The 24,360-nt window shown below is 43.1% G+C and overlaps 1 protein-coding gene across 1 annotated transcript in view; it reads left to right on the forward strand.

Moving 5' to 3' along the window:
- Positions 1-24,360, forward strand: part of LOC121003259 (toll-like receptor 13) — a 93,372-nt gene that overhangs the window by 44,380 nt on the left and 24,632 nt on the right. The window lies entirely within an intron of this gene.

Below are 24,360 nucleotides of genomic sequence, written 5' to 3' on the forward strand. Positions count from 1 at the left end.
TCCTGGAGTGGGGTAGCTACCATCCAGGTCCACTCAAACGAGGGATCCCCACAGGACAATACCTTCGGATGAGAAGGAATTGCTCCACCATTCGGCAATTCAAGGAACAGGCAGGGGACCTTCGTCAGAGAATTTTGGCAAAAGGTTTCCCGGACCATGTGCTGAGAAAGGCATACCAAAGAGCACTCACTTCTGATCGCACAGGCCTATTGCATCCACATGGATCCTGTAGCGAGAAGAAGGTGATACGCCTGATAGGTACATACGATATGGGGGCGGAGGAGATCAAAAAAATTCTGACGAGGCACTGGGGAACTCTTCTGCTGGATTCAGATATAGCCAAAATGGTGACCCCCAATCCTCAAGTAACCTATCGTAGAGGACGGAATATACGGGATCATGTGGTACACAGCCACTACTCGGGCACAACCACTGCACCAACTACGTGGCTGAGACCACTGCGGGGCTCGTATCATTGTAGTGGATGTGTCGCATGCCCGTATATAAAGCAGGGACACACATTCAAGAGTCATGTGACTAACAAAACGTATGATATTAAACAATTTGTAAATTGTCGCTCAAGAGGGGTGATATATAGGGTGCAGTGTGGTTGTGGCCTTGAATACATTGGCAAAACGAGACGGGAGCTGCGCAGGAGGATAGGAGAACATCTGGGGGATTTACGTCAAGGAAGAGATACCCCCCTGGCGCGCCATGTGACATCTGTCCATGGTGGGGATTACTCACGGGTTCGGTTTATGGGCATTGAGGTTGTCCTACCCCCATCCAGGGGAAGTGATTGGGACCAAAAGATCCTCCAAAGAGAAACCTGGTGGATTTTTGAACTAAAAAGTGTGAGCAGCTCTCATTCGGTTGCTTCATTTGAATTAACCCCCATGCCTCCTGCGAAGCTGCCTACATAGGCGTAACTCATTCTGCCTATTCCACTATAGGGACAGATTCCCGTTGTGGAATATCTCGAGATGATTGAATGCATCAGCAACACCCCTATGTCATAAGTAGGGGTTAATGTTAAGGATTTTAGTTCTTAGTCCTGTCAATCCTATACTGGCACTAAATACTCTGGGCAACGATGTTGGCACCACCGAGTGAGGAACAGCGGCGCCCCTAACATGGATTTGATTTCCTAACATAATATTAAGGTGCGGGGATACGATGCCCGTTAAGTGAATCCCCGCACAGTAGCTACTGCTCTTTTCCCATGGGGAGTAATATCTAATACCCCCGTGTGAGACCCTTGTATATGGGAGAGGTGGGCGAGGCTCAAACATTTCCAGCACGCCCCTACTTTGGTTGCCTCCCCAGATACATTACTCCGATGCAGTGTGGTCGCAGGACCTGCAATCACATGGGATCCCACGTGACCATGACGTTGCGGTCACGTGATGGATCATGTGATCGGTAGGGTGGGCGGTTCTCTGACAGCGCGGGCGGCTTTAAATAGTGCGGCAGTGCCGGCTGTCGGAGCGGTACTGCCATAAGCGGGATCCAGCTGTCAGGCCAGCAGGGAACAGGAAGCAGGCCTGGAATCTTGGGAACGAGTCCACTGACTGTGCACCCTAAAGATAAGTAACTTCTTTGTTCAGAACCCCCCCATGTAGTTTTGGCTTATGACATACTGCCAATACATTGGGAGGTTGTGAAGTTTGATTGACACCAAAACAGTTATTGTTATTAATGACTGCATAGTTTGTTGTGAAGCTGATATTGACCCCCTCCACTTGAGGGTGAGTCGATTCTATTGTTGCTGACATCAATGTGCTAAGGCCCCTGATGAACTGATAAATATCAGAGAAACGCGTCGGGCTGCCATATGATGTCTTGTTAAGCATTATTTTTCAGCACAGTTTTGTATACCGGGTGCTTTCACGGACTGTGACGCCTGAACAGTTTGTTTTGCATACGCAGGGTTGTAATATCCAAGCGCTGCATAGACTAGTTGTGTCCCAGGGACCTGGGCACACAACCTCGTGTGTAGGTGGTTGATGAATTAGGGATCCCTCCCCTCTCTTTCCTTCCCCTTCAGGACGAAGCTGGGGAGTCAGTGCACTGTCTAGGGAAGGATATAGGGACGGAGTAGGAGGTGTGCGGCTGACCAGGATTAGGGCTCTGAAACCAGGGTGTTAGTAGGGGCAGAGACCCAGAAGCCCCTTTCCCCCTTTCCTTACCCCTCCCTAGAAACACCACCCACCTACCCAATAACGGGGTAGATATATCCCGCTTATTCAAATAGCTCTTATCACATATGGGCATATATTTTACAAATATATTCTTAAACATTATATTTGAAAGGTAACCCACTTTTCTCTTTAGTTTTTGTGATGCAATTTTAGGGTACCTCATACTGTTATCTCAGCATACCAGCTAGTTGTAAGGCCTAGTTTATACAGTAAACTTCGAACAGCACTGGCAACTGTAACTCTATTTAAAAGCGCAAGTAAGTGGGAGCAAGAGCTGCATTACCCACCATTACAATGGTCTAGTATATATAGGAACGTAAGAAAGGCTACAATGTCTAATGCCCATAGATTAATTCAATTTAAGATCCTCCATCGGTTGTACTATACGCCAAAAATCCAAGGGAAATTTCCCCAAAATAAAGGCCGAGACTGTTGCTGTCCTAAAGGTGGATATGTGAATGCGGATTTCAGGCATTTACTTTGGGAATGTAGTAAAATAAAAAGGTATTGGGAACAAGTTTTTGTAGCCCTACAAAAGGAGTCCTCTTCGACATATAACCCTGGGATGGTGACAGTGTTGTTGGGAGATTATGCTCTTGTTATGGAAGTTCCGGCCCGGGTCAGACAGATCTGGATGAGGGGTCTGATGGTGGCAAAAGTTATTTTAGTCAGATATTGGGGTTCTGTCTCCCCACCTTCGTTAAATGAATGGATCCGGTACCTTCAACAAATTAAAGTTTATGAGGATATGGAAAGGAAACGGAGAGCGGCACGTGTGACTGTTCAGACATAGTTACTAGGGTAATTGTGTCGGTTCTTATTAGAGTTGGAGTGACGACCAATTGGGGGGGAAGGGGTGGGTGGTTATAGTCTTATTGTGTGTAGTAATTGTGAATTTACAGTTCTATTTATAATCTTTGTAGGATTTTGTGGTATGTTATAGGATAGTTAACTATTGTTTTATAGTGGCTACCCTGTATTGGCTGTTTTTTCGATTATAATATGTGTTGTTTTGTATTATGAAGAAAACAAAATAAAATGGAATTATAAAAAAAAAAAATAACTAGCTTATTAACAGATTTAATATGGCGTGGGAAAAAACTGAGGCTAAAGGCACACATATTGTGCATTCAGGAGAAGGAGGGAGGATTATCAGTACCAGATTTTGAACTTTATTTAATCTCTGGTCATATAAAAAATATGATATTATGGAGTAACACGCAAAGATATAAAAAAAAAATCACAGAAATATAGTGGCAAATATGGGGGAACTGCTCAAAACCCCAAACACTGTAGCGTGTTTCTCATTGGGGGAGCAGTCCCACCGCATGTGGACCGCAGCAAACGACCATCCCCAGCAAAAAATGCGTACAATGGAGGATGCCGGCGCGGTCCACATGCACCACAAAGGCATCCTACACAAAACGGAGCATTGTGCGCATGAAAATATAATTGTATAAATCACAGAAAAAAATGCACCAAACAGATATGCCACTGACTATACTAGCTAGTCATACAAGCAGATATTAAAAGCTGAGACTTTTGCCAATATATTCCTGTCAGGAACACATCGGAGCCCATCATGCACCTTGTCACAGTCTCTCAGCATGGCAAGGGTCCTACCACTACGCTAACTATGGTCTGAACACGGTCTGAAGGTGATGAAATCCAGCTCACAGCTTCCACACAACCGCCTAGCAGGACAACTAGTGCAATGTGAATAAAGCAAGACTGTAAGCCACACCCATATCAGACCATGTGATGGGGGTTACCAGGTGCAAAAGAATGTTTAAATGCCAGGTAAAGGCACATTCAATACATATAAAACAAAATCACAGAAATATAGTGGCAAAGATATAAGAATATAATAGCGGGGATTAATAAAAGATTGGAAAAATGTAATATCTTTCATATATTGGAAGCAGGTATTTTGCCGCAACAGGAGTGCAATAATATACCTTTACTTGGGCTAATGGTTAAAATTTGGAAGGTGGTAAGAGAATTGTGGTCTCCATGCGGATACCATACTGTGGGATAATATTTATCTCACAGAACTGAATTCGATCGAACCAAAAATTTGGTGGAAACATGGCATATATAAACTAGGCCAGGTATGGGAAGAGGGGGACATAATTCCCTATAAAAAACTTATAGATAACTGTCAACTGAAAAATACAGAGTTGAGTTTTTTTTATTTCCAACTACAACAAGCATTGAACAAGACGTTAGGAAAAGGTACACAAATAATTGCTTTACCGCAGCCTTTAGTTAATATCACTAAATTAACACCAGGGAAGAAACTGGTTTCAAGAATATATCAATGCTTGGTACATCAAAAGACCAAGAGAAGAGCAGTTGATAGTTTAATGCATAAATGGCAGAGGGACCTAAATTCTTAACGGGAAGATTTTTGGGAACTGGCCATACAGGCAAAAAATAATTTTTCCCACAGAATTATTCAATTTAATATATTGTACCGCCTCTATTATTCTCCCAAGATGCTAATGAAGTGTTACAAGCCTAAAGTTTTTACTTGTCAAAAATCCGGTCAGATAGGAGCGGATGACATACATGTATTATGGTCATGTGTAAAAATTCAAGAGTATTGGGAAAAGGTTAATGAAAAAATAGAGGAATACCATCGGTTTAAAGTGCCAAGGCATTTAGAAAAATGTATCTTGGGGGTGATGGATGGAGTGGATGCCCCCCAACACCGAGAGATAGCATCTAAACTTCTATTCCAGGCCAGGAAATGTATTGTTGGACACTGGGGGGGGGGGGGTGCTGCCCCCACGGTTAAAGAATGGGAGAACTCCACCAGAATCTTGCTCGTTAGAGAGGAATTTCATCTGGCGGGCAATAAGAAAAAATTTTGATTCGTTAAGCTATGGCAGAAATGGCTAAATAAAAAGTGAGTGTCTCTGGAGAGGAAGAGTAGGGATCAAGAGATGTGGGGGAGTTGGCGAGATGGGGAGATTGGAGACGTGAGGGGGGGAGCATGTGGCGCGCAAAGGAAGGGGGGTTGGGTAATTGTATATAATGCAATAATTAAATATTGAATAAATTATGCAATGGTTGTAAAAATGTAATTAATTGTATATAAATGTAACAACTGAATATTGAACAAATTGTAATTGGTTAAAAAAAATGTAATAAAGATTTATAAAAAAAAAGTGACCCTCTAGTTCAGGAGGAAAGCATCACATTGGCTGGGGAATGAACAGAAAGAACACATACATGGTGCCTTCCTTTTCAGATTTTTTTATTTCAGATCTGCAAATTCTCGGGCTTCTCTTCAGCCATTCAGGAGGGTAGCATTGTGTCTCAGGCTGTGTGCACACTGTGCATCGACAGCCCAAGATGCTTCCTACTTGTCCAGCACTGCTGTTGGATTGGCCAGCTGTGTTCATGTGAGCGGTGCTTGCCAATCCAAGGGCAGCAGGAAGTGTCTTGGGCTACTGAATGCACAGTACTCATCAGGCAGTCTGGGAGGCGGCGCGGCCATCTTGGGTGGCAGAGGGGGAGCCCGGGAACTGCAGCTAAAGAGATGAAAAGGAGGGCACCAGATAATGTGATAATGTTCATTTTTCCGGTTAATGTGATTATTATTTTTTTCTTGAACTGGACGGACGCTTTCAGATTAGCTGGGCAGGGAGAAGCCGGAAAGAAGCCACCCAGAGGATGCTTCTCCCCATGCCTGGCACTTGTTAAAACCATGATTTCTCTGAAAAGCTGCAGTGGTTCAGAATACAGCATAGTCCATTGTTTTTAGGAAGCCTCTATGTATTACGGGCAGAATGAACCTTCTGACTGGTTCCCTTTAACAGCTAACTATGTATTTAATCTAATTATTTTTCTACTTCTTCAATTCTGCTTTTTCATAATTCTGGGCACACAACACTCCCCTGCTGGTTCAGGTTCTGTACAGAATATACCATATTGAATTACAACCAGGAGCGGCAAGTTACTGTACAGTATGAGATAAAAACGGAATAACCCAACAGAGCGCAGAAAAGTCAATTACGTTATAGGATCCCACCTAACTTGATGCAACTCTACAACAAACTATAGTATAATGCACGTGTCGAAAACTACAAGCAGCAGAAGAAAGATCCATGTGAATTTAAAGGGATTGTGAGCCCCCCAGAAGTGCATGCACACCACCACTCCATTCTCGTGGAACGTGTTGGGACCTCAGTTATCATTATTGCTGAAGGTTCTTGTGATCGTTGGGAGTACCAGTGGTCGGACCTCCAGTGATCTCAAGTTCTGTTAGTGGGACAACCCTTTTAAAGGGCCCAGAAAAACAATCCCAGTGCCATTACACCACCACACCTTTCTGCATGATGCACTAAAAATACAGATTCATCAGGTCATATTTTCCAAAGCTTAATGTGTGCGAGCACCATCTCTGGCAGTCCCATAGAGGTTAATGGAGCAGGTGCCCAGATTTGGGGAGCCTCTGCCCTCCGTTCTTATATTTCCTGGTGGCTGACTGTTGTGGTCCTGTGCTGCTGTAGTCCATACATGTCAATGTTTGATGCTTCATGTGTCCAGAGATCCTTTTCTGCATAACACTCTTGTGATGAAATAATTATACAGATGTAACACTCATAACACAAAAGGTAAACTGTTGCAAGAAATATAAACTTACTGTAACTTAAAAAAAAAAAAAAAAAGATCTGGCCACTCTTTCTGTTCTGTTCCTCTATATTCTTGACTCTTTTTTCAACAGGAGAACTAAAAATATTTTCCTTGATGTAACTATGGCATGAAAATACTTTTTTCTGAAACTCTTCATCTTGACAGGAAACTGCTATGTGAGTTTGCATGAGTCAATTAGACTATTTTTACATCTTTGGCATTGTGATCCAGCAGCCAGCATGCCGGGAACTGTCCGGATACAAACCGTAGCATGAAGTGGTTTCTGTCCGTCCAGTTCTCGGATTGCATTGCATTGCAGTGCTGGATCTGGAAAATTTCGGAAGGCTGTTCTCTGCTGGAACAGCTTGCCAGAATTGCTATCAGAGATGTAAAACTAGCCTTATTGGGCACATGCGTTCATACAAATGCTCGTATCTAATAATCAGCCTGACAATTGGTCCGATTAGTAGGCCAATTTGGGGTATGAATGTTCATATGAATGCTTCTTCCCAATAATTGGCCCATGTAAAGGTGCTGCCAATCACTCAATGAATGAGCAAGCACTCTTTCATAGGGTGAAAGCATCATTTATGTGGCGCCCAAAACAAAAATCATTGTTTCTGGGCAATAAATCATACCGTATGAACAGGGTTCTGCTGCCCAGAAACAATGATCCTCTATAGGGACAAGGGATCGCAGTAGTGATTGCTCATTCCCATACAGAGGTGATGAGTGCTACATGTAAATACAGCTCTGACACTATAATTGCCTGCTCAGTCAATCCATTTTAAGGGAAACGGGCAGCCAAGATCATTCCATTGCTGTGACAACCATCCCCACTGAGAGTTGGGCTGGTCGGCCTATCAGGGTGTAAGGACACCGGCCAAATAGGTTTGGTGCCAGAGTCACATGCTTTCTGTCAGTGAGAGTTTTAAACAGGCAGCTCCTGGCAGTAGGTAGCTGTATTGATCTTCATTCCCACAGTAGCGTTTGTATATTTTGGAACTCTTAGATCTTGACTTATGCTTTGAGATTGGCCTTGCCACTGACTGCTGATTGTATTTCTGATGATGCCTCCTGCTTTTGACCCTTCCTGTTATTTGATTCTGCGTTAAGTTAGGGACTTTCGACTAGTTGGAGGCCGGATGATCGAAGTAGGTAGGGATAGTGGTGTAGGTGGAAGTACAGTGCTGCACTATTCCCTACCTTTCATGACAAGTATGAGCCATGCTCAATGCCAACGACTTTCAGAAGACCTCAGAAATATTGCTAAAGATCTAGGTGTACATCAGTCTATGGCTAGAAAAATGCTCTACTAGGAGACAAAATTCAAGACTATTGCTATAGTGCTATAGCTATTACCTAGAAGTGGGTATCCTGTAAAGATCCCTCCAACAGCACAATGGGCAGTCCTGAAAGAGATGAGAAAGAAGGTGACAGTAATTGCTGTTCAAATAACATTGAAGCCTGTCTCACAACCTAGGAAATGCTGGAGAAGGCTGTTGAGCTATTGCAAGCTCTATTGTCTTCTCAAACAGCTGATCATGGGGGTCCCGGGTGTTGGACCCCCACAGATCAGATACTGATGACCTGTATTAAAGTTGCAGAATTAAAGTCTCGGAAAACCCCTTTAAGGGGACAGAGTTTCAAAATGGAGTCATTTCTGGGAGCTTTCTATAGTTTTAGTAGTTCAACGCCTTTTTGTTCTGAAATCCAGAAAATGCTCCTTTACATTTGGGCCCTGACATGTGTCAAGACATAAGATTAGGGCAAAATGGGTATATTTCTGAAGAGAAATGGTGTGATATGTTTTGGACACTTCTGTGTAAAAAAAAATAACATTGAAAATTTTTTCACCTGCTTACCATTAATTCCTGCAAAAAATACTGACGACACCCCCTAATTAATAACTCAAGGGGTGCAGGCATTGGCCTACCTCCAATAGAGGCAGACCATGCAGCTGCTATCTGGCCCAGCAGGGGACAAAAGACCCCATCCCCTAATTACATTTAATACAGACTCCTATCCAGTGCCCCTGTCATCAGTAGTGATGTCGCGAACATAAAATTTTCAGTTCGCGAACAGCGAACGCGAGCTTCCGCAAATGTTCGCGAACTGGCGAACCGGGCGAACCGCCATAGACTTCAATAGACAGGCGAATTTTAAAACCCACAGGGACTCTTTCTGGCCACAATAGTGATGAGAAAGTTGTTTCAAGGGGTCTAACACCTGGACTGTGGCATGCCGGAGGGGGATCTATGGCAAAACTCCCATGGAAAATTACGTAGTGGACGCAGAGTCGGGTTTTAATCCATAAAGGGCATAAATCAACTAACATTCCTAAATTGTTTGGAATAACGTGCTTTAAAACATCCAGTGTGTGTATACGATCAGGTATGATGTTGGCACTGGCAGTGGGCACACTACAGTCAGTGGAAGAGGGCCTGACACACTGACTGGCAGCAGGCAAGCAACTGAATTTAGACTACTGTCTAAAAATTAAATGCCTTATTTATCGGCAAGCTACTGTGCCACCCGGTATCAGTGGTTGGCACTGGCAGTGGGCACACTACAGTCAGTGGAAGCGGGCCTGACACACACTGGCAGCAGGCAAGCAACTGAAATTACACTAAAGTGTAAAAATTAAATGCCTTATTTATCGGCAAGCTACTGTGCCACCCGGTATGAGTGGTTGGCACTGGCAGTGGGCACACTACAGTCAGTGGAAGAGGGCCTGACACACACTGGCAGCAGGCAAGCAACTGAATTTAGACTACTGTCTAAAAATTAAATGCCTTATTTATCGGCAAGCTACTGTGCCACCCGGTATCAGTGGTTGGCACTGGCAGTGGGCACACTACAGTCAGTGGAAGCGGGCCTGACACACACTGGCAGCAGGCAAGCAACTGAATTTAGACTACTGTCTAAAAATTAAATGCCTTATTTATCGGCAAGCTACTGTGCCACCCGGTATCAGTGGTTGGCACTGGCAGTGGGCACACTACAGTCAGTTGAAGTCGGCCTGACACACACTAGCAGCAGGCAAGCAGCTGAAATTACACTAAAGTGTAAAAATTAAATGCCTTTTTTATGCAAAGTCCTGTGCCAGCCGGTATGAGTGGTGGGCACTGGCAGTGGGCACACTACAGTCAGTGGAAGTCAGCCTGACACACACTGGCAGGCAACTAACCTTAGATTAAAGTGTAAAAATTAAGTGCCTATTTTTTAAGCAAAGTCCTGTGCCACTCGGTATGACAGGGGTGGGCACTGGCAGTGGGCACACTACAGTCAGTTGAAGTCGGCCTGACACACACTAGCAGCAGGCAAGCAGCTGAAATTACATTAAAGTGTAAAAATTAAATGCCTTTTTTAAGCAAAGTCCTGTGCCAGCCGGTATGAGTGGTGGGCACTGGCAGTGGGCACACTACAGTCAGTGGAAGTCAGCCTGACACACACTGGCAGGCAACTAACCTTAGATTAAAGTGTAAAAATTAAGTGCCTATTTTTTAAGCAAAGTCCTGTGCCACTCGGGATGACAGGGGTGGGCACTGGCAGTGGGCACACTACAGTCAGTTGAAGTCGGCCTGACACACACTGGCAGGCAACTAACCTTAGATTAAAGTGTAAAAATGAAGTGCCTTTTTTTTAAGCAAAGTCCTGTGCCACACGGGATGACAGGGGTGGGCACTGGCAGTGGGCACACTACAGTCAGTTGAAGTCGGCCTGACACACACTAGCAGCAGGCAAGCAGCTGAAATTACACTAAAGTGTAAAAATTAAATGCCTTTTTTATGCAAAGTCCTGTGCCAGCCGGTATGAGTGGTGGGCACTGGCAGTGGGCACACTACAGTCAGTGGAAGTCAGCCTGACACACACTGGCAGGCAACTAACCTTAGATTAAAGTGTAAAAATTAAGTGCCTTTTTTTAAGCAAAGTCCTGTGCCACACGGAATGACAGGGGTGAGCACTGGCAGTGGGCACACTACAGTCTGTGGGCCTGCAGCTCCTCACACACAGGCAGGCCAGGCAACTGCAATATGTATATAAAGGAAAAAAAAAAAGCAGACTAATGTTGCAGCCCTAAAAAGGGCTTTTTGGGGTGCTGTCAGGACGCTGTCCTTACAGCAGAGATCAGATGAGTCTTTCAGGACTGGAGTGGACACTGAATTCACTAGCCTAGCTATCGATTTCCCAATTAAATCAGCAGCAGTTACAGTCTCCCTCCTCTCACTAAGACTGCAGCTTCAGAATGAATCTAAAATGGATGCTGTGCAGGAGGTGGGAGGGTCTGGGAGGGAGGGTATGCTGCTGATTGGCTGGAATGTGTCTGCTGACTGTGAGGTACAGGGTCAAAGTTTGCTCAATGATGATGTATAGGGGGCGGACCGAACATCGCATGTGTTCGCCCGGCAGAGGCGAACGCGAACAAGCTATGTTCGCCGGGAACTGTTCGCCGTCGGATAGTTCGGGCCATCTCTAGTCATCAGTGCAGTCTAGAGGCTAAGAAAGCTAAAGGACCTGTGATGACATCATCACAGGTCCTGTACCATCTAGTGAAGGAACTGCACAGAGAATGGTGTAGTTTCCAGGTTAGAAAGGTTCAGCTCTCAGGACTTGTGATGACATCATCATCATCACAGGTCTGGCACCATCTAGTAAAGGAACTGAGCAGAGATTGGTGTAGTTCTCAAGTTAGGAAGGAGCAGCTGCCATCACAGGTATTTCATTCCCTGACAGCATGGAGAAGAACTGCAAGAGAAGCTCTCTGTTGAGACTACAATGCACTGGGTAAAAGGAGGTCCTCCCCTTTTCTCTAGATGTCGCCCCAGTCCCCTTTTCTACTCAGAAGTAGTACCTCATGTTTAATTGATTCTTATACCTCAGAAGTACCACATTATAACTGAGAAGTACCTCATATCTCACTCATACATAGTACTGCAGACAGCTACAACCCCCAATATTTCATGTACCACACACAGTGACCATAATGTATAACTGCCCACATATATCTGTACCCACAGCATCTATCATACCTTGTACCTTACATATCAGTACACTGCTGTATATACTATATTCGTGTACACATGCATTAATTATACCTTGTACCTCACATACCAATACATTGCTATATCTACTATATCTCTTCACACACTGCATCTATTATACCTTGTACCTCACATGGCAGTACACTGCTGTATATATTATATATCTGCACACACTGCTTCTATTATACCTCATACCTTACATATAAGTATATATCTGTACATACTGCATCTATTATACCTTGTACCTTATATATCAGTACACTGCTGTATATGCTTTATATCTGTACATACTGCATCTATTATACCTCGTACCTTATATATATGTATACTGCTGTATATATGTGTGCACACAGCATCTATTATACCTTGTACCTCATATATCTGTACACTGCTGAATATGCTATTTATCTGTACACACTGCATCTACTATACCTTGTACCTCAGATATCAGTACACTGCTGTGTATACTATATATCTGTACACACTGCATCTATACCTCATACCTTATATATATGTATACTGCTGTATATATGTGTGCACACAGCATCTATTATACCTTGTACCTCATATATCCGTACATTGCTGAATATGCTATTTATCTGTACACACTGCATCTACTATACCTTGTACCTCAGATATCAGTACACTGCTGTGTATACTATATATCTGTACACACTGCATCTATTATACCTTGTACCTCACATAGCAGTACACTGCTGTATATACTATATATCTGTACACACTGCATCTATTATACCTCGTACTTTACATATATGTATACTGCTGTATATATATATATATCTGTATACACTGCATCTATTATACCTTGTACCTCATATATAGTACACTATTGTATATACTGTATTCCTGTACACACTGCTTTTATTAAATCTTGTTCCTTACATATCAGTACACTGCTGTATATACTACATATCTTTACACACACTACATCTATTATACCTTGTACCTCACATATCAGTACAGTACACTGCTGTATATAATATATATCTGTACCCATGGCGTCTACTTTACCTTGTACCTCACATATCAGTACATTGCTGTATATGCTATTTTTCTGTACACCCTGAATCCATTATACCTTGTACCTCAGATATCAGTACATTGCTGTATACTGTATGTCTGTACCCACTGCATCTAGTATACCTCGTACCTCACATATCAGTACACAGCTATATAGATTATTGGAGTCATTTAACAAACTGGTGTAAAGTAAAACTGGCTTAGTTGCCCTTAGCAACCAATCAGACTCTACCTTTCATTTTTAACAGCTCCTTTGGAAAATAAAAGGTGGAATCTGATTGGTTTCTGTGGGAACAAAGCCAGTTCTACTTTACACCAGTTTAATAAATGAACCCATATATATCTATACATAGTGCATCTATTATACCTCATACCTTACATATATTTATACTGCTATATACAGTCAGGTCCATAAATATTGGGACATCTACACAATTCTAACATTTTTGGCTCTATACACCACCACAATGGATTTGAAATGAAACGCACAAGATGTGCTTTAACTGCAGACTGTCAGCTTTAATTTGAGGGTATTTACATCCAAATCAGGTGAACGGTGGAATTACAACAGTTTGCATATGTGCCTCCCACTTGTTAAGGGACCAAAAGTAATGGGACAGAATAAATCAAACTTTCGCTATTTAATACTTGGTTGCAAATCCTTTGCAGTTAATTACAGCCTGAAGTCTGAAACGCATAGACCTCACCAGACGCTGGGTTTCATCCCTGGTGATGCTCTGCCAGGCCTCTACTGCAACTGTCTTCAGTTCCTGCTTGTTCTTGGGGCATTTTCCCTTCAGTTTTGTCTTCAGCATGCTCAATCGGATTAAGGTCAGGTGATTGGCTTGGCCATTGCATAACATTCCACTTCTTTCCCTTAAAAAACTCTTTGGTTGCATTTGCAGTATGCTTTGGGTCATTGTCCATCTGCACTGTGAAGCGCCGTCCAATGAGTTCCGAAGCATTTGGCTGAATATGAGCAGATAATATTGCCCGAAATACCTCAGAATTTATCCTGCTGCTTTTGTCAACAGTCACATTATCAGTAAAAACAAGAGAACCAGTTCCATTGGCAGCCATACATGCCCATGCCATGACACTACCACCACCATGCTTCACTGATGAGGTGGTATGCTTAGGATCATAAGCAGTTCCTTTCCTTCTCCATACTCTTCTCTTCCCATCACTCTGGTACAACTTGATCTTAGTCTCATCTGTCCATAGGATGTTGTTCCAGAACTTTTAAGGCTTTTTAGATGTTGTTTGGCAAACTCTAATCTGGCCTTCCTGTTTTTGAGGCTCACCAATGGTTTACATCTTGTGGTGAACCCTCTGTATTCACTATGGTGAAGTCTTCTCTTGATTGTTGACTTTGACACACATACACCTACCTCCTGGAGAGTGTTCTTGATCTGGCCAACTGTTGTGAAGGGTGTTTTCTTCACCAGGGAAAGGATTCTTCGGTCATTCACCACAGTTGTTTTCCTTGGTCTTCTGGGTCTTTTGGTGTTGCTGAGCTCACTGGTGCGTTCCTTCTTTTTAAGAATGTTCCAAACAGTTGTTTTGGCCACGCCTAATGTTTTTGCTATCTCTCTGATGGGTTTGTTTTGTTTTTTCAGCCTAACGATGGCTTGCTTCACTGATAGTGAGAGCTCTTTGGATCTCATCTTGAGAGTTGACAGCAACCGATTCCAAATGCAAATAGCACACTTGAAATGAACTCTGGACCTTTTATCTGCTCATTGTAATTGGGATAATGAGGGAATAACACACACCTGGCCATGGAACAGCTGAGAAGCCAATTGTCCCATTACTTTTGGTTCCTTAACAAGTGGGAGGCACATATGCAAACTGTTGTAATTCCTACACCGTTCAGCTGATTTGGATGTAAATACCCTCAAATTAAAGCTGACAGTCTGCAGTTAAAGCACATCTTGTTTGTTTCATTTCAAATCCATTGTGGTGGTGTATAGTGCCAAAAATGTTACAATTGTGTCGATGTCCCAGTATTTATGGACCTGACTGTATACTATATATCTGTACACACTGCATCTGATATATATATATCATACCTCAGATGTCAGTACACTGCTGTATATACTATATATCTGTTCACACTGCATCTATTATACCTCATACCTTACATATAGGTATACTGCTGTATATCTATAGACCTGTACACACTGCATCTATTATACCTTGTACCTCACATATCAGTACACTGTTGTATATACAGTTGTGTTCAAAATTATTCAACCCCCACTGAAATTGAGTGTTTTGGCCAGTTTGACATTGATTTTGATCATTTCAGTCATCTTGTTTACAATTAAATCAAAGAGGCACTTGTAAGTCAGACAAATATAACATAACATTTATAATGAAATAACCACAAATGTCTTTTCTGTGCTCACATCATTATCAGTTTTATTCAACCCCCAAGTGACATTCAATCTTAGTACTTAGTACAACATCCTTTTCCAGTTATAACAGCTTTTAAACGTGAAGCATAGCTTGACACAAGTGTCTTGCAGCGATCTACGGGTATCTTCACCCATTCTTCATGGGCAAAAGCCTCCAGTTCAGTCACATTCTTAGGCTTGCGCGCTGCAACTGCTTTCTTTAAGTCCCACCAGAGGTTCTCAATTGGATTTAAGTCTGGTGACTGCGATGGTCACTTCAAAATGTTCCAGCCTTTAATCTGCAACCATGCTCTAGTGGACTTGGAGGTATGCTTGGGATCATTGTCCTGTTGAAAGGTCCAACGTCTCCCAAGCCTCAGGTTTGTGACGGACTGCATCACATTTTCATCCAATATCTCCTGGTACTGAAGAGAATTCATGGTAACTTGCACAGGCTGAAGCTTCCCTGTACCTGTAGAAGCAAAACAGCCCCAAAGCATGATTGACCCCCCCCCCCCCCCCCCCCACCATGGTTTGTCCACATGACTTTTGGCATACTGCAGTCGACTCTTCTTATTCTTTGGAGACAGCAAGGGGGTGCGCCTGGGAGTTCTGGCATGGAGGCCTTCATTACGCAGTGTGCGCCTTATTGTCTGAGCTGAAACTTCAGTACCCACATCTGACAAATCTTTTTTCAGTTCCTCAGCAGTCACACAGGGACTTTTCTCCACTTTGCGCTTCAGGTAGTGCACAGCAGTCGAAGTCAGCATCTTCTTTCTGCCACGACCAGGTAGCGTTTCAACAGTGCCCTTTGCCTTGAATTTGCGAATGATGCTTCCTATGGTGTCTCTTGGTATGTTTAACATCTTTGCAATCTTCTTATAGCCATTGCCCTTCCTGTGAAGATAAATCACCTCTTCTCTTGTCTTCCTGGACCATTCTCTTGACTTCACCATGTTTGTAAACACACCAGTAAATGTCTAGAAGGAGCTGAGTATCACAGTCCTTTTAAATCTGCCTAATTGGTGCTTATTATGCTTGATTGCTGCTCCTTGACATCCACAGGTGTTTTCAATACCTGATCGAAAACACTTGAATGAACCTCTGTTCTTAAGAGTGGTAGTCTTTAAGGGGTTGAATAATTGTTTCAATGAAGAAATCACAAAAAAAACATTTAATACTGTATTACAAAAACAATTGATGTCATTTTAGTTGCATTTGGTTCTTTAAAAAGTCCTTGTAAGATTTCATTCTGAACACAATTACAAATGTACACTAAATTCCCTAAAACCCTTTACAGCATTGGGGGTTGAATAATTTTGAACACAACTGTACTACATATCTTTACATACTACATCTATTATACCTCGTACCTCACATATCAGTACAGTACACTGCTGTACACACTGCATCTATTATATATCATACCTCAAATATCAGTACACTGCTGTATATACCATATATCTGTACATACTGCATCTATTATACCTTATACCTCAAATATCAGTACTCTGCTGTATATACTATATATCTGTACACACTGCATCTATTATACATTTTACAAAGTATAATACTGTAGATGCAGTGGCTGGATATTTATTTTGTGCTGCAATGTGGTATTTATATGGGGACGTTGTAGAGGTATTTGCTTGTATCTGATGCTGCTGGGAGGTATTTTGTCCTTTATCATGGCATGTGTTGTGGAAGGTAACGTATGTCCCTGACCATGTGGTTAGGCATGTTTGTATTCAATACTTATTTTCTTTTATGTATTGATGATTTATATAGGGCCTGACCAAGTAAAGAAAAACTTACCTCCTCAGTCTAGATTGTGCACCATTATTTTTATGCATTATCATATGTGGACTGGTGGGGTTTGTTTGCCGGGGCTGTTTTGTAATCCCAGTCCAGCCCTAATGGCAAACTATATAACACATAGCATGGAGCAGGAGGAAGGGTTGGGAATGGATAGTGGGATGGGCAATGGATGGGGCATGGAGACCCAATTCAGACAATTCAGATTCTTGCTATGGGGCTCAATGATTTCTATGTATGCCTCTGGGCGTAGGTTTCAAAATCAAAAATTTTTAAATTATAAGCCCCTACAAACTTGGCTTGGTGCAAGAAAAAAATACAGTATGTACTTCACAAATTTTCACAAATTAATATTAAAACTGTAAGTCTCCTAAATTTCACAAACAATATAAATGTTTTTAAAAGTGCGGCCAAAATAATTGATGTATGTATATATGTGAAATATTGCAGCTGTAAATAGTTGTAATATATGCAAATCATTTCAGTTACATTTTACCAATTAAAGGGGTTGTCCAGTTTCAGCGCTGAACCCAGATATATCCCCTTTTTTACCCAGGCAGCCTTTCTGAGATGAGCATCGGAGCATTTCATGCCTTGCCCCGAGCTGCATCATGCAGGGCAAGGGCTTTTTTGTTTACAATTGTACACTGCTAGGCGGAGGATTTCGCCCAGCAGTGTTCCCGGGGACGTCATCTGCACTAATGGGCGGGCTTTAGCGCCGCCCTAATTAGTGCCGGTGACATCACCGGTAATACTGCTAGCACTGCTCCGCTCTAGCAGAGACCCAGTAGGTCCCCGGATCTGCAGAAAAAGCCTTGAGTGATTCAGCGCAGGGCAAGGGAGAGCATCACAGCATGAAATGCTCCGATGCTAATCTCAGAAGGGCTGCATGGGTAAAGAAGGGTAAATGTCCAGGTTCAGCTCTGAACCCGGTTAACCCCTTTTAAATAAAGTACTTGGTTGTGCAAAATCTTTATGTAGTTATTGTCTGTTAAAGTGACACATGCCAGATTTATAAAATCTGACTTGGTCATTAGGGCCCAAATAAGCTTGGTCACTAAGGGATTAATAAAGGGGTAAGCGTAGGTAGAGAAAATAAAGTAAAATATATATATATATATATATATATATATATATATATAATTGTTAAAGGGGTTGTCTGAGTTATGAAAAAAAAAATATATATATATATATATATATATATATATACACTCACCTAAAGAATTATTAGGAACCCCCTTTTGCCTTCAGAACTGCCTTAAATCTACGTGGCATTGATTCAACAAGGTGCTGATAGCATTCTTTAGAAATGTTGGCCCATATTGATAGGATAGCATCTTGCAGTTGATGGAGATTTGAGGGATGCACATCCAGGGCACGAAGCTCCCGTTCCACCACATCCCAAAGATGCTCTATTGGGTTGAGATCTGGTGACTGTGGGGGCCATTTTAGTACAGTGAACTCATTGTCATGTTCAAGAAACCAATTTGAAATGATTCGAGCTTTGTTACATGGTGCATTATCCTGCTGGAAGTAGCCATCAGAGGATGGGTACATGGTGGTCATGAAGGGATGGACATGGTCAGAAACAATGCTCAGGTAGCCCATGGCATTTAAACGATGCCCAATTGGCACTAAGGGGCCTAAAGTGTGCCCAGAAAACATCCCCCACACCATTACACCACCACCACCAGCCTGCACAGTGGTAACAAGGCATGATGGGTACATGTTCTCATTCTGTTTACGCCAAATTCGGACTCTACCATTTGAATGTCTCAACAGAAATCGAGACTCATCAGACCAGGCAACATTTTTCCAGTCTTCAACAGTCCAATTTTGGTGAGCTCGTGCAAATTGTAGCCTTTTTTTCCTATTTGTAGTGGAGATGAGTGTTACCCGGTGGGGTCTTCTGCTGTTGTAGCCCATCCGCCTCAAGGTTGTGCGTGTTGTGGCTTCACAAATGCTTTGCTGCATACCTCGGTTGTAACGAGTGGTTATTTCAGTCAACGTTGCTCTTCTATCAGCTTGAATCAGTCGGCCCATTCTCCTCTGACCTCTAGCATCCACAAGGCATTTTTGCCCACAGGACTGCCGCATACTGGATGTTTTTCCCTTTTCACACCATTCTTTGTAAACCCTAGAAATGGTTGTGCGTGAAAATCCCAGTAACTGAGCAGATTGTGAAATACTCAGACCGGCCCGTCTGGCACCAACAACCATGCCACGCTCAAAATTGCTTAAATCACCTTTCTTTCCTATTCTGACATTCAGTTTGGAGTTCAGGAGATTGTCTTGACCAGGACCACCCCCCTAAATGCATTGAAGCAACTGCCATGTGATTGGTTGACTAGATAATTGCATTAATGAGAAATAGAACAGGTGTTCCTAATAATTCTTTAGGTGAGTATATATAAAAATGGAAGATGAAGGTGCAGCACACTTATCGGTTGGGTGCAAAATCAGGCAAATATGAACCAGCACCAAGGTCCCATTCAATAAGAAGGAAGAAGCCAGCAGCACACCATTGAGATAAAAAAAACACGTGTGGTTTATTCACCCAGTGTCATGTAGCAGCGACATTTCAACCGCTTGTTGCGGTCTTTCTCAAGCTATGTGCACATGTGTTACAACCACAATATATATAGGTGTGCCAATTCATGATACAAAAGATCCAATTAACTTTAAAAATGAACAAAATTCGTGATAAATCACATTTGGAAAAATTACAAACGCATCAGCATCAATGTGAAAATTACATAATTGGAATAAAGTGACAGTGCCTTATAAACAATACATGATATATAGTGACAATACATAATAAGGTATAATTGATGATTAAGAAATACAGGTGTACCCAATACATGATGTGTATTAAAAACTCACACTGATACAGCTGATACACTGCGCGCGCCAAGCATAGCGGTCTCGGAGGCATCCACATTCGGTTACTGCGCATGAGCGAGAACAATAGATCTTGCGATATCTCGGGCGCAAGAGAACTTAATGGAGACCTCATCAAAGATGGCCTAATCCAAAGGTGCCCACATGTGCGCATGCTTACGCAATAGATGTCACCTACTCTAGAGTCATGTGATCCTTGTCACATGATCCAAACAAAGCCAGATAAACAAAAACTATGGGGATGTAAAGGATCCAAGAGGTAGACTGCGGGTCAGGACCGCTCAAACAGCCCATGATTCCCCAGTAATCGGCGGTAGAAACGCTGCCATAGAAACCCAAGGTCAAGCGTCTCACCAACCCTCCTACCGCTATATAGACCCATTCATGAAATACACTACGTGGGGAAAAAAGTGTCTCACAGCCAGGACCAATCGGGTCAGCAGTAAAGTCATCACTGTAATAGGGTAGCAGTGGCGTTGGCACGGGTCACCGTGTCAAACCGCCCATGTACCCTATGAGACACTGACCAAGTCCACACGTGTGCCCTACATAGATAAAACCAGAGCTGGCGTGACCCCTTGTCAAAGAGGGGGCAGCACCTTTTCAGGTGTTACATGTTCCAAAAGTAATCAATATATAAGTGGACCTAAAATTGCAATATGCAGCACGTCACATGTATGGCACAATACAGACACGGCCATCATACAGGTCATTAACAAGATATGTAAAACAGAATGTGGATAGCTGATGGGGACCGAGATGCTCTTGTCTTCAAGCAGAATATCAGCCAAGATCGTGATTAGTAGCTGAATCTACAAATGGTACAGAAAAAAGAGAAAATGTTATTCAATAAAAACAATTTATATTTCAGCTTGGTTGTATTATACACATGCAGAGGCGGCTCTAGACTTTGTGAGGCCTTAGGCGAAACTCGAACATGAGGCCCCCAGAAAGATTGTTGGGATGCTCGTGATCTCCTGTACGGCGCCCCGCCTCAATCCTCAAGAAATAAGCTGTGTCAACCACCGCACGGAGCGGTGGTGTGGTCAACACTCCCCCCTCCATGTATCTCTATGGAGGACTCGGAGATACACAAGTGTTGTTTCTGCGGCTCTCCCATAGATACATGGAGAGGGAGTGTTGACCACCGCTTTGGGCACAAGGAGATCCAGAGTACCATACAGGAGATCGTGGGGGATCCCAACGGCCAGACCCCCCTGATCAGACACTTGTCTTCTATCCTTTGGATAGGGGATTTATTTTCCTATCCCGGAGTACCCCTTTAATATGCAGTGACATCACAGTAAAGGGTTAATATGCACAGTGACAACACAGTACAGGGCTTATATTCACAGTGCATATTAACACTTTGCATTAACCCTGGCCCAGTTCTCTAAATCGACCCTCCCCCCACACACCGCATTGTGCTGTACTTGCTATACAGCAGCACATACCGGTCACATCCAGGGCCTCCAGGTGACGTCTCCTCCGGTGTAGATCTTCTCTGTCATCATCTTCTCCATTCGGTCCCGGACACTTCTCTCAGCCGCCTCGTCTCTGCAGAGTGTGACACACGGACATCTTAGCTTCCTCACATTTCTATCATCATCCCCCAACCTGGAGCCCCCACAGTGTTATCCTGCTGCTCGCTGTGCCCCCAAATACTATCCTGAAGAAATATTAGTGCCCCCCATAGTAATAGTACTCCTCATAGTCCCACCAATAGGAATTCCCTTCTAGAATGCTCTCATTAGTAATACTGTCCCCCACATTGCCCCATTAAGTAAATTGCCTCCCACACTGCCCACATTAAGTGATTTGCCCCCCACACAGCCCCCATTAAGTGATTTGCCCCCCACACAGCCCCCATTAAGTAATTTGTCACCCCACACTGCCCCCATTAAGTAATTTGTCCCCCCACACAGCCCACATTAAGTAATTTGCCCCCCACACAGCCCCCATTAAGTAATTTGTCCCCCCACACTGCCCCCATTAAGTAATTTGTCCCCCCACACTGCCCCCATTAAGTAATTTGTCCCCCCACACTGCCCCCATTAAGTAATTTGTCCCCCCACACTGCCCCCATTAAGTAATTTGTCCCCCCACACTGCCTCACAAATTTGCCCACACACTGCTTCATATTATGAAATTTCCCCCCCCCCCCACCTTGTACTTGTCCGCTGATCTGCTAGGCTGCTGCGCGGGCATGAGTTCAACTTCAGTCACTTGACAGCGCAACCCCATCCTGTGGCGCGTAATCCTGCGAGACCTGTGACCTCCCGCCGGTCTCGCGAGATTACGCACGTAACGCACCGCACGACTGGGTCGCCTTGTCAAGTGACTGAATTCATGACCGTGCAGCAGCCTAGCATTAGCCATTAGTGGACAGACAAGTACAAGGGGCGTGGGGAATAGCATTCGGGGCCTGGAATGTTTTGACCTAAGGACGCTCCCACCCGACACTGCCGCAAGTACTTGTGGCGGTGTCGGGTGGGAGCCAGAGCGAGGCCCCCACCAGCGCGAGGCCTTAGGCGGTGGCCTAAGTGGCCTAATGGAAGAGCCGCCTCTGTACACATGTTAACTATATCCATACCAGGGAATAAGAACAACACGGTACACGGGGAGAGACACCACTAATCCACCCTGAAGTCAACATTTAAACCATTTGGCCTGAGGGTCTTCAAGGTAAAAATCCAAAATAGCTCTCGCTTTTTGAGGAGAGCCTTCCTATCTCCACCACGTCTGCCCATCTGTATCTGCTCTAATATGCGGAACCTCAAATCTTTTTCCGAATGACCCGCCTCCTTAAAATGCTTGGAGACTGGCAAATCCATTTTTTCTTCTCTAATGGAGTATCTATGCTGATTTAGGCGTGTCTTAACGTCCCACATGGTCTCACCAACATACCACTTCTCACATGGATATGACAGTAGGTAGACCACGTAGGACGAATCACACGTCAAATACTGAGTGATTTTGATCATTTTATTGGTCGCAGGATTATGGAACGAATCCCCCTTAAGCACAAGGCATCAATTCACACAGTGAGGACATGGGTAGCAACCAGTCCACGTGGAGCCACATAATGACCTTACACTGGTCCTGCTGCTACCCACATCAGACTTAACTAACCTGTCACCCAGGTTCCGCCCTCTTCGGTAAGAAAAAAGTGGTGGTGTGCGAAACTCTTCAATCTGAGGAAAACTGTTCCCTATAATCTTCCAATGTTTTCTGATGACAGACGCAATTTGCGGGCTATCAGCAGAAAATTGTGAAATAAAAGGAATCTGTGGGACTCTTGTAGTATCATTGCATGGGGTTTGTGCATAATTACTATCAGCTTTCAAAATACTCCCTGCAATAAGTTTCTTGGGATATCCTCGAGCAGCAAATTTCTTGCTCATTTCCCTAAATCGTAAATCCCTAGTCGGTTTATCCCTCACAATCCTCTTGACTCGGAGGAATTGACTATAAGGTAACGACTGAAACCGCTTGGATCCTTTACATCCCCATAGTTTTGTTTATCTGGCTTTGTTTGGATCATGTGACAAGGATCACATGACTCTAGAGTAGGCCTCTATTGCGTAAGCATGCGCACATGTGGGCACCTTTGGATTAGGCCATCTTTGATGAGGTCTCCATTAAGTTCTCTTGCGCCCGAGATATCGCGAAATCTATTGTTCTCGCTCATGCGCAGTAACCGAATGTGGACGCCTCCGAGATCGCTTTGCTTGGCGCACGCAGTGTATCAGCTGATTGTGTGAGTTTTTAATACACCATGTATTGGGTACACCTGTATTTGTTAATAATCAATTATACCTTATTATGTATTGTCACTATATATCATGTATTGTTTATAAGGCACTGTCACTTTATTCCAATTATGTAATTTTCACATTGATGCTGATGAGTTTTGTAATCTTTCCAAATGTGATTTATCACAAATTTTGTTAATTTTTAAAGTTAATTGGATCTTTTGTATCATGAATTGGCACACCTATATATATTGTGGTTGCAACACATGTGCACATAGCTTGAGAAAGACCGCAACAAGCGGTTGAAACGTCGCTGCTACATGACACTGGGTGAATAAACCACACATGTTTTTTTTTATCTCAATGGTGTGATGCTGGCTTTTTCCTTTATATAAATATATATATATATATATATATATATATATACTGTATATATATATATATATATTAGCACATTATTGTCGCAATTTATAGTGATGTTTCAATAATTGGCCAGGATCAGGGTTACCATTGAGGCGCATCAATCAGACACAATCGAATGTAAATGCTTCACATAATA

Source organism: Bufo bufo, chromosome 1, assembly GCF_905171765.1.
Source record: "Bufo bufo chromosome 1, aBufBuf1.1, whole genome shotgun sequence".
Classification (NCBI taxonomy): domain Eukaryota; kingdom Metazoa; phylum Chordata; class Amphibia; order Anura; family Bufonidae; genus Bufo; species Bufo bufo.